Here is a 12,087-nt window from a genome sequence, read left to right on the forward strand (position 1 = left end):
ACAGTTTGACAGGATCTTTGTGTGACTGTTTCCACCTGCAGCAGGTGTTTTTATGAAGCTCTGGTTCTCAGACGTTCTGCCACAAGCAGCAGGAATAGAGTCGTTTATGGCTAATCAACTGCTAACATGCCAGTTGATGTACAATGTTCTTCAGGAATTTTCCTTTGCATTTTCATTTCAAAGATGGGAAAAAGTAAGTCGGCCATTTTGAAAAGCACTGATGGGGTTTTGGTTTGTGAGTAAAGTTTGGTGATTGGACTGGAGCAGCTGGAGGGTGGATCACCATGACGGCAGGCTGTGCATATGGCAGAGATCAAACAATTAACCTGCAGTGATTGGCCTTTGCCACCAGGGGCAGTAATTTGAGCTAAATACCCCTGGGGGCAGGCCGGGGTAATTGGAGGGAAGAGTCAGACTCTGAAGGTCTGATTGACCTCACGCTTCTCAGTTCCTCAGACTTTTCAAACAGAAGTAGAAATAGTTCAGGTTGACATATGACAATAATTCATATAATTAATGAAAAACAAAGTATTTTTTTCCAAATCTGTTTATTTCACTAAAAGCTACAACAGAAACTGCAGGTTTGTGTCTGAATCTGGTGGATTTTAAAACATGTTTGTTTTTCATTCAGTGGGAAGAAAATCCAAAACTTTTACTCAAGTAAGAGCAGAAAGTACAGCGTAGTAATAGTACAGCGTAGTAAAAGTACAGCGTAGTAAAAGTACAGCGGAGTAATAGTACAGCGTAGTGAAAGTACAGCGCAGTAAAAGTACAGCGGAGTAATAGTACAGCGTAGTGAAAGTACAGGGTAGTGAAAGTACAGCGCAGTAAAAGTACAGCGTAGTGAAAGTACAGCGCAGTAAAAGTACAGCGTAGTGAAAGTACAGCGCAGTAAAAGTACAGCGTAGTGAAAGTACAGCGTAGTGAAAATACAGTGTAGTGAAAGTACAGCGTAGTGAAAATACAGTGTAGTGAAAGTACAGCGCAGTAAAAGTACAGCGTAGTAAAAGTACAGCGCAGTAAAAGTACAGCGTAGTGAAAGTACAGCGTAGTGAAAATACAGTGTAGTGAAAGTACAGCGCAGTAAAAGTACAGCGCAGTAAAAGTACAGCGTAGTAAAAGTACAGCGTAGTAATAGTACAGCGTAGTAATAGTACAGCGCAGTAAAAGTACAGCGTAGTAAAAGTACAGCGTAGTAATAGTACAGCGTAGTAATAGTACATCGTAGTAATAGTACAGCGTAGTAATAGTACAGCGCAGTAAAAGTACAGCATAGTAATAGTACAGCGTAGTAAAAGTACAGCGTAGTAATAGTACAGCGTAGTAATAGTACAGCGTAGTAAAAGTACAGCGTAGTAAAAGTACAGCGTAGTAAAAGTACAGCGTAGTAAAAGTACAGCGTAGTAAAAGTACAGCGTAGTAATAGTACAGCGTAGTAAAAGTACAACGTAGTAAAAGTACAGCGTAGTGAAAGTACAGCGTAGTAAAAGTACAGCGTAGTAAAAGTACAGCGTAGTAAAAGTACAGCGTAGTAAAAGTACAGGGTAGTAATAGTACAGCGTAGTAAAAGTACAACGTAGTAAAGTACAGTGTAGTAATAGTACAGCGTAGTAAAGTACAACGTAGTGAAAGTACAGCGTAGTAAAAGTACAGCGTAGTAAAAGTACAGCGTAGTAAAAGTACAGCGTAGTAATAGTACAGCGTAGTAAAAGTACAACGTAGTAAAAGTACAGCGTAGTAATAGTACAGCGTAGTAAAAGTACAGCGTAGTAATAATACAGCGTAGTAAAAGTACAGGGTAGTAAAAGTACAGCGTAGTAAAAGTACAGCGTAGTGATAGTACAGTGTAATGAAAGTACAGCGTAGTAAAAGTACAGCGTAGTAAAAGTACAGCGTAGTGAAAGTACAGCGTAGTAATAGTACAGCGTAGTAATAGTACAGCGTAGTAAAAGTACAACGTAGTGAAAGTACAGCGTAGTAAAAGTACAGCGTAGTAAAAGTACAGCGTAGTAATAGTACAGTGTAGTAATAGTACAGCGTAGTAAAAGTACAGCGTAGTAATAGTACAGCGTAGTAAAAGTACAGCGTAGTAAAAGTACAGCGTAGTAAAAGTACAGCGTAGTAAAAGTACAGCGTAGTAAAAGTACAGCGTAGTAATAGTACAGCGTAGTAAAAGTACAGCGTAGTAAAAGTACAGCGTAGTAAAAGTACAGCGTAGTAAAAGTACAGCGTAGTAAAAGTACAGCGTAGTGAAAGTACAGCGTAGTAATAGTACAGCGTAGTAATAGTACAGCGTAGTAAAAGTACAGGGTAGTAAAAGTACAGCGTAGTAATAGTACAGCGTAGTGAAAGTACAGCGTAGTAATAGTACAGCGTAGTAAAAGTACAGCGTAGTAATAGTACAGCGTAGTAAAAGTACAGCGTAGTAATAGTACAGCGTAGTAAAAGTACAGGGTAGTAAAAGTACAGCGTAGTAATAGTACAGCGTAGTAATAGTACAGCGTAGTAATAGTACAGCGTAGTAAAAGTACAGCGTAGTAATAGTACAGCGTAGTAATAGTACAGCGTAGTAATAGTACAGCGTAGTAAAAGTACAGCGTAGTAAAAGTACAGCGTAGTAATAGTACAGCGTAGTGAAAGTACAGCGTAGTAATAGTACAGCATAGTAATAGTACAGCGTAGTAATAGTACAGCGTAGTAAAAGTACAGCGTAGTAATAGTACAGCGTAGTAAAAGTACAGCGTAGTAATAGTACAGCGTAGTAATAGTACAGCGTAGTAATAGTACAGCGTAGTAAAAGTACAGGGTAGTAAAAGTACAGCGTAGTAATAGTACAGCGTAGTGAAAGTACAGCGTAGTAATAGTACAGCATAGTAATAGTACAGCGTAGTAATAGTACAGCATAGTAATAGTACAGCATAGTAATAGTACAGCGTAGTAATAGTACAGTTGTGAAAGTACAGCGTAGTAAAAGTACAGCGTAGTGAAAGTACACAGCATAGTAATAGTACAGCGTAGTAATAGTACAGCATAGTAATAGTACAGCGTAGTAATAGTACAGTAGTGAAAGTACAGCGTAGTAAAAGTACAGCGTAGTGAAAGTACACAGCATAGTAATAGTACAGCGTAGTAATAGTACAGCGTAGTAAAAGTACAGCGTAGTAAAAGTACAGCGTAGTAATAGTACAGCGTAGTAAAAGTACAGCGTAGTAATAGTACAGCGTAGTAATAGTACAGCGTAGTAAAAGTACAGGGTAGTAAAAGTACAGCGTAGTAATAGTACAGCGTAGTGAAAGTACAGCGTAGTAATAGTACAGCATAGTAATAGTACAGCGTAGTAATAGTACAGCGTAGTAAAAGTACAGGGTAGTAAAAGTACAGCGTAGTAATAATACAGCGTAGTAATAGTACAGCGTAGTAATAGTACAGCGTAGTAATAGTACAGCGTAGTAATAGTACAGCGTAGTAATAGTACAGCGTAGTGAAAGTACAGCGTAGTGAAAGTACACAGCGTAGTAATAGTACAGTGTAGTAATAGTACAGCGTAGTAATAGTACAGCGTAGTAAAAGTACAGCGTAGTAAAAGTACAGCGTAGTAAAAGTACAGCGTAGTAAAAGTACAGGTAGTAAAAGTACAGCGTAGTAATAGTACAGCGTAGTGAAAGTACAGCGTAGTAATAGTACAGCGTAGTAAAAGTACAGCGTAGTAATAGTACAGCGTAGTAATAGTACAGCGTAGTAATAGTACAGCGTAGTAATAGTACAGCGTAGTAATAGTACAGCGTAGTGAAAGTACAGCGTAGTAATAGTACAGCGTAGTAATAGTACAGCGTAGTAATAGTACAGCGTAGTAATAGTACAGCGTAGTAAAAGTACAGGGTAGTAAAAGTACAGCGTAGTAATAGTACAGCGTAGTAATAGTACAGCGTAGTAAAAGTACAGCGTAGTAAAAGTACAGCGTAGTAATAGTATAGCTGAAAGTCACTTTCTAGTTAATGTCACTAGTTACTGCCCAACTAGATCAGCTGCTAATTTGGTTTAACATTTAATATCTACACCAGATGCTGAACAGGCTCTTTATGCTGGCATGTATGGAAGACCAAAAGTGACATAATTAAAAATAAAATCAGAAATGGTTATAATTTTCTGTAAATAGTTACATTACTTGACAAAATGCTTCTGTGAGGAAAAGGAAGAACAAAATACATTTCTGCTTTTATTTTTAGTCAGTTTTGGTCCTCCGTAGGTGAGCGCGTTATTTTAGAGAGATGTAGATTATTTGGAACCATCCGGTCTGATTTGGTATCGGAGCCATTTTTATGACCCTGCAGCAAAACTGGCTAGTAACTAGTTACATTTACTAGTTACTAACCAGTTAGTAACTAACTAACTGGTAATTTATTTGAAGATTTTACTTTTGTGAGTATTTTTACTACGTTGTACATTTTACTTCTACCTGAGTAATTTTACGATGAAGTATTTCTACTTGAGTAAAGTTTCTGTATTTTCTTCCCACTGAATGAAAAACATGTTTGGAGTTTCTGAAGGTTTTTTGTAACAGAAATTAACTGGTTAGTTTTTTGTTACTTATATGAATTGTTGCCATTTGGGTTCTTAATATACTAAAATTTCTACTTCACTTTATTTTTTGTCCACCTGAAGATGTAATTTTAACATTTTAAATGATAATTTGATCAGTTACTCAGAACTCGAGTAAAGTTTTCACCAAATACTTTTTTACTCTTAAATGAAAATGTGTTAAAGTTTTATTTCTTTTACTTGATTGTAATTTTCTCCCTCTTTTTATTTGTTTTATCTGTTTTTGTCACGTTTTCTTTGCTCCAGCAGGCAGAAAGCTGCAGCGTTTTGTGTTTTCATTCAGTGGATAAATGATGCATGTTTGGCGTCCGGATCCGTCTGAGGAAATGTTTGATCCTGCAGTCGCTCCGTTTTGGTGTAGCCGTGCACGCCGTCCGGCGGTGATACATAGACGAATCCGGCGCGTCGCAGGGCGCGGGATTGAAGTGATCCTTCATCTGATTCAGATATCGATCCCATTTCCTAGGGAGACACATTTGCCATTTCATTTTGAAGTCCTGAATTACAAACTAAATGGGTTTCTTCGTGTTTCCAGGTTAAATTTATGTGTCTGGCTGACGGTGGTTCAGTGGGGCAGCGGGTGTCTTACAGTTCGATTTCAGCTTCCTTCTTTCACATGTCGACTGTTTTTAACCCCAATTATCCTTCGAATCGCAGAAAAACGTTTAAGTTTTAACAGGGAATGTAACTGTAATGCAGGGTGTCCACAGTGGGGCCCGGGGCCATTAGTAGCCCTTTGACCTCTGGTCGTCAAGAATGGATAAAAAACAACAAACATATTTATATATATAAAACCCTAACTCTTCATGTAAGCATGAAGAGTTAGCATAGATGTATCAACCAGTGCAGTTTTTTATTTGCACTTACATCCCATGATGTAATAAATATAGTCTATTTCTGTACTAATTGTCTTTTTTTCTTCTGTTTTACAAAAATAAGAAATAAATAAACTTGAACTTAAACACAGAAGTCACCAGAAATAGCTTGTAGTTTTGTTTTTCTCATCATTTGTGCAAAAATTTGTTTTCTTTTCAATTTAAAATTGTAGAATATGTTTTATGAAGAAAAACCAGCAACCAGATATAAATGTCTCCGTCCGTCAGCACCAAACATTTCACCTCTTCTATATGTTTTTAGTGAAGTAAAGGCAAAAAATAACTGCAAAACATGAACAGAGTAAACAGCCACTGATCACAACATTTGATCTGAATATGAATAAAGTCACTGAGAAGTCATGTGGAGATTATGGGAACATATTGGAGCAGAAACTGAAGTAAATTCAATTTATAAAACAGAAATGCTCTAATGCTGCAGATCTATAGTAGATGCACTCTGTTAAGCATTAAAACATAGAACTGATTTCTAGATGCGCTCATTTCCTTTCCATGGCGACACGGTGCAGCTCAAGTAAAGCAAACTGAAATCTGATTTCTTATTTCCCGGGCCGTTATCTCCTCTGGACGTTTTGATCCTGTAAAATGAGCGATAAACATTTTGCCTGCCCGGCAGCCGCCCGCCCGCCCGGCCGGGCGATAATCCACGCCGTCTTCCGTCCGTCTGATGTTGAGATCCGTGATGAAGCAGAGAGAAAGCGACGCTCATGAGATGCTGAGAGCTGATTGACTCGTTTCCTCTGTGTCCGGCCGTTCGCTGTCCGCCTGCACAGATCGGTCCAGTTCAGGGTTTTGGCCATTTCTGTGCATCATTCAGATAAAAACAAAACATTAATGTTCTGCTATTTTCAGTGTCTTAAAGAAAAACAGTTGATTATAGAACAATAACTGAAAACCTGCATCAGCATCCAAAGTGCAGCAGCAATTCAGTAACAATAGAAACTTTTAATTTCTGTTTAATCCTGTTCTCATTACGTAAAATCAATTTGTTCGGTGGAAACGTTTGAAACAGTAAAGTCTAAGACGGCGCATTACGTTGTTGGAGATTTGAGAAAAAAGGTAAAAGTTGCAAATTTTCACCAAAGTAAGAAATCAGAGCATAAACTCATAAAATGTCTCGGCTTTGATTTTGGATCCTTTCTGGGCTGCAAAGGAAGTGATTAATGATATTTTTAACTTGTTAAAGTCACTAACAGATGAACTGAAAGAGTGTTTGTAGAAACTCAACACGCCAGCAAGAAGGGAGATAACAGGAAGTCATTCAGACGAGTCATTTCCTCCTTGGCCTCAAACTGCAGGACCATTTCTTGCTCTCTGCTCTCCCTGCGGTTTGTGGGAGTCGCTGCAGCGTGGGACGACCTTGAGACGGGAGGAATCGCATCACTTCCTCTGCCTCGCTGGTTGGGATGTTCCCATCTCAGCTGGAGGCCGTAAGCGTCTGAGCCTCGGCCTCCAGGAATCCCACAATGCCGTGTGTTTGGTGACCTCGCGTCACGTTAGCCAGAGCGACGTCGACGCCTTGAGGCTCCAGATGTTGGATTAAAACTCCCCTGAATGTTAATGGAGAAAATGTGATTTATTTGAAACCTTTATTGCATATGAACTACAGACTTGACTAAATCAGCTTTATCAGTTCAAATGAACCAAAGTGATTGATCATTTGATCAGTTAATACTGTAGTACTTTTACCAGATACTTTTTTACTCTCGATTCATTTTTGGATGGCGACCTTTGACTCTTATTTAGCCCGCTTGTCTCCTCCTGCTCTGCGTTTCTCTTTCTGTCTCTCTTGTTGGACTCGGTTCTGGTTCTGGCCGAGAGATTTATGTGGTTTCTGCAGCTGATGCAGGTTTAGAGGCGAGTCGAGAGCAACAGCCGCTGCGTCACTCAGCAGATACACCCATCTGCTGTTGGGAACCAATCAGAACCTTTCCTTCCTTCCTTTCGTCCTTCCTTCCTTCCTTCCTTCCTGACTGCTGCACTGTCTCGTCATTCATCACGCCGTAACGGCCTAATGTTATTGCCTTTTCGAGATGAGTTTCCTTTTTCACTCAAGTTATCCATCAGCAAAGTGACATTGATTGCTGTCGTAAAATTTTGTGTAAAGCAATCATGATTCATGGCCGTCTTACAGAGAGATTGATATAAGTGTATTTTTCCTTTAACCTTGCATACTGATTTCAGTGGTGCCTAAAGTGAAATTAGTCTCTTTTCTGCAGAGAGAAAGCCATTGCTTTAATTTAAAAGTTTAGGAAAGTGGCATTGCAGCAGATTGTTGCAGGACTGTGCAGAAGTCTTCATGTATTTGTCCTGGATTTGTTCTCATTAAAGGAAGCCATGCAGCTCTTCTATGTTTGTGTTTAAAATCAGAAACAGTTCAGTGATGAACAGTTGGAATTGGATCATTTGATGCTTTTGTTGCAGGTTGGCAGAATGCGTTTTAAATTTTGCCTCTTCAGAGTAAAACCACATGTGATGTGATTTTCAGACTTTGTGGGAAACAGTTTGATCCATTAATATTTGCCTGACTATCTGAAAGTTTAATGCATTACCAGAGTAACGTAACATCAGCCTCTACATGCGTAATTCAGTGACACTTCGTCAGTGCAGACAGAACCTCAGACTAGTGTAGCATGAGTTTAAGAAACTAAGTTGGAGTCATTGGTGAGACTTTTGGGAAACCTTTCAGTTCCTAAAGTTCAGATGCAGCGTTTATCTGGTTATTGGAAGTTTATGAAGATGTAAAATTGTGACGCTCTGCCTGGTTCTGTGCTGAAGTTTCTCACACAAAGAAGAAAACATTGGCCCATTGTTTGAGTTTCGGATCTTTTTGTTTCATTTTTACAGCTTCATAAGCAAATCGACAAACAAGCAAGCAGAGAACAAACGTTTCTGTGAAGGTGTCAGGTCTTTGAAGAAAAAAGAATAAATCTAAGAATTAACATGAAACCGTGGATCAAGTTTCCTTCATGTTTGCTGCTCAGCAGCGGCAGATCAAAGTCAGAAACTTCATTTTACAACAGCAGCTTAAGAAACACGTTTTCCTCAGAAGAAAATATTCAACTTTCAGTTTTAGGACAAATACTGAAGTTTAATTGCAACCTGTCACCGTCTTTGTCTGTAGCAAAGACGGTGAAATGTTTGCAGCTACAGTCCATCTGTCCGTCCTCACAGAGTCAGAGAGGAGGAATGTTTGTGAAGATCGATGTATAAAATCACAGAAGTTATGCCTGAAAGTTTTCATAACTTCCGTTCTGGTTTTGTGTTGTTCCTTTTGTTTTTCTGCTGCGTTTCGTTGATGCTGGTCCAGGTTGTCGCCTCCTCTGGTCCCAACCAGAAACTTGTTCTGTCATTAAATGAAGGAGAAAAGGAGGCGTTGCTGCAGTAACTCACACATCCTGGCAGAGTGGAGCTGACTTCCTGTTTGGTTCTGCAGGCTGCGCTGGTCAGTGAATTTAAGCTGAAGTTTTTTGCTCTTTGTGTTCAGGGTGAAACTCGCTTGTCATCTGATGAAAGCTGCAGATCAGCGCGACCCCTTCGTGACCCCGTCAGCAGAGAAAATGAAAGGATGGATGAATGGATCTCTTTTGTTTCTTTGGAATACATTAGAGAAAAACATTCTGGCTTTTATCTTTGTCCAAACTAAAGGTGTGATAATTAGGGTTCAACCCAACGCGGCGCAGGGAGCAGAGACGCATCTCTCAGCGAAGGGCAGGAAGGAAAAACTGTCCAGACGGGCTTTTTTCGCTCTTCCATAAGCTCAAATTACTGCTGTTGGGTTAAAAAAGCCACTTCTCCTTGCTGCCCTCTGCCAGTTCAACACGCGGCTGAAACTCGGATCCGAGATGAACTGAAACTGTTCAGATAGACAACGCAGGGGAGCCGCCGCCGCCGCCGCTCATCATCACCAGCTCCGGTTCTGCTGATGTCAGAATCTATTCGCCACGACTCTGGTGTTTACAAAATTAAAGTCACGAGTGAATAAGCCTGATCACGTTACAGTGATCATCCATCAACCAATCAGAGGAGACACTGGTTATTCATAGTTCCCATGTGATGTCGCACGTTCTGGAACTGGCAGCCATGTTGGAAAGCTGTTGCTCTCCTAATTTATAAACAGTAAAGAAACATTACAACTATAACTCGATATCAATGAGTCCTCTACCACGTCTGTGTAATACTAAGATAAATATCAGCCATATTTACTGTTGTACTTGATGATGAAGAGCAACATTAGCTTAGCTAGTGTAGCTTTTGCCTGCTAGCTAAGCCGATCATGAGGCCTTCAGTACTGCATGCTCTCGGTGTCAGTCACCAGAACCTTGAGATTCACATGAAGAGTTCGTTTGTCTCTTACAAATCCGTTTAGATGTTGATTGTCTGCGTCCATGAAGCTCCTCCATGTTGGAAACTCTTCCTGCTCACCAAGTCCTGAACTGTGTCACAGCAGGAGATTGGAGGCAGCTGGTTCTCATTGACATATGTTCCTTCTCTGTCTCATGCTGTTGACCCCAACAGCAGCCATTTTGTTCATGTATCTTTCCTTTTGTTGATCTGGAAGCCACTATGCTTTGCTCTGCGCTTACCTACCAAGACTTGTTGGAACTGTGTGTTCAGGTTTTGGAGCGATAAGCCCCGCCTACTTGGATGCGGCGTTTTGGGGAAACTGGAGTCGGCCATTTTCCCGAAGAGCGATGGATTCAACATGATGGAACGAGACCGAACATTTTATGAACATTGGACCAAAAGAAAAACTACAAACCACAAAAAATACACTTCCTGTTGTCTTCTTCGTCGTTTCTGCCAGTGTATCTTACAAATCTGCAAAATAAACTTATTTCATTACAGCTGAAAAACATGTTTTTATTTATCTGTTTCCATTAAATAAATTTTACATTTTTTATTCAATTCTATATTTGATGGAAACGCAGCGAGATTCTGATTGTCCAAGAAAAATGAGAACAAAGAAGAAAGGCTTAAATAACCTAATATTCCGGTAGCACTACTAATCCTTCTTCCAGGTCGGCGAGTCGAAGACATGAAGTCAAAATGTTTTCCTTTCTGCATGCAGAAGTTGGTGCTTACTGTGTCAAGTCTTGTGTAAAATATTTCCAGAGCAAAGTCAGCAGCTGCACATAAACCCTGCGGTAAGGAAAATGACCCGGCAGGTTCCAGTCTATTAGCTGAGCGTCTTTATATGAGCATTTAAAGAACTTGTTTACAGCTTTTCAGTCCTTGAAGTCCGGACGGGTCCGCCCTCTGCCGCCGCAGGAGGACGGGTCATGTCCAGGACGCCGTTCGTTTGATAAAAACCTTCTTGACTTTACAACACGGTGATAATCCGATGGCTGCACAGCTGCTCCAGCAGCAACGTGAGGGGAAAGTGCTGATCCGGTTCGAAACCGACCCATAAAATGGAGGCTGGAAACCAAGTGAACAGGCAATTAAATTAAATAAAGGGTTTATTTTTCACCAGGATGTTTATTATTTTTATCTAGATTTATTTCTGTGGTTTTAATTAGAAGAAAATTGAAGTACAAGAGGTTGCTAATTTATACTTTAGGGGAAATTTAGGGATCATTTAGTGAAATACAATTAACAAAAAGATTAGTTTATCTAGAAATGAGTTTGTTTTGATGAAACAAAGTAATGAAAAACAAACATAAAAACTTAAGTTAATCATTTATTGTTCTAACATTTGTGAAAATTGGAGTTTTGATTTAATTTCTCACATATGACCAAAACATTTGCTTAATGAATGAATTTATTCATTTTCCTTCTCGCTTTATGTTCTACGTACCTTTCACATGTTGGCTCACTGAAAGTTTAAATCCTTAATTCTTAAAATAAAAGTTCAACAACAGAGAAGTTGTGATTATTATCTTGAAAATTCAATATAAATTATAAAATACTGGCAGTAATCTCACTCTATACGTTCCAAAACACTTTCAGTTACAGTTGAAAACACATGTTAGCAAACAGGCTGTGCTGTGGTAGCAGTCAGTGTCCCAACGAACACGTAGAGGCCTCTGACTGAAGACGGTTGCTGTATGATGGTGTTCAAACTGAACACGTGTTTCTGTGATCTGCAAATGCTCCCATATTAAAAATATCATTTATAAATGATCCATATTTTGACCTTTTGCGTCTTCAGTTGTTCCGGCTTGTGGAAAGTTTCCTTTGCTAAATGTTTTGCTGCTCTACAAACCCCAATTTGCTGCAGGTTTCCTTTTCCTGTCTCAGTGGATTCCATGTTTATGACAAACAACCAGGCAGCTTAACTTAAAAAACAAAGTGACAGGCGTTTTAAAAATAGTGGAGATAAATATACAAGTAATTAGTCTAAAAAAGTCAAAAGTTATCCAAGGCTCCAATCTAATGAAGCGAGGTCAAAAGACGCGAGCAGGAGGAAGATGGAGCTGAATGATTGTCACAGGATTGAAGAGCGTCTGGCGCAGGAAAGGAGAAACGCGGCTTTTATTCACCCGGGAGTTAATTAGACACAGGTGAAGCTGAAATAACCAGAACACACAAACTGGAGCAAACCGGCTCCTGTTTATTTTCTATAAATGAGTTTTTATAAAAACATCTTGTT

Source organism: Poeciliopsis prolifica, unplaced genomic scaffold, assembly GCF_027474105.1.
Source record: "Poeciliopsis prolifica strain line A6 unplaced genomic scaffold, Auburn_PproV2 SCAFFOLD175, whole genome shotgun sequence".
Lineage (NCBI taxonomy): Eukaryota > Metazoa > Chordata > Actinopteri > Cyprinodontiformes > Poeciliidae > Poeciliopsis > Poeciliopsis prolifica.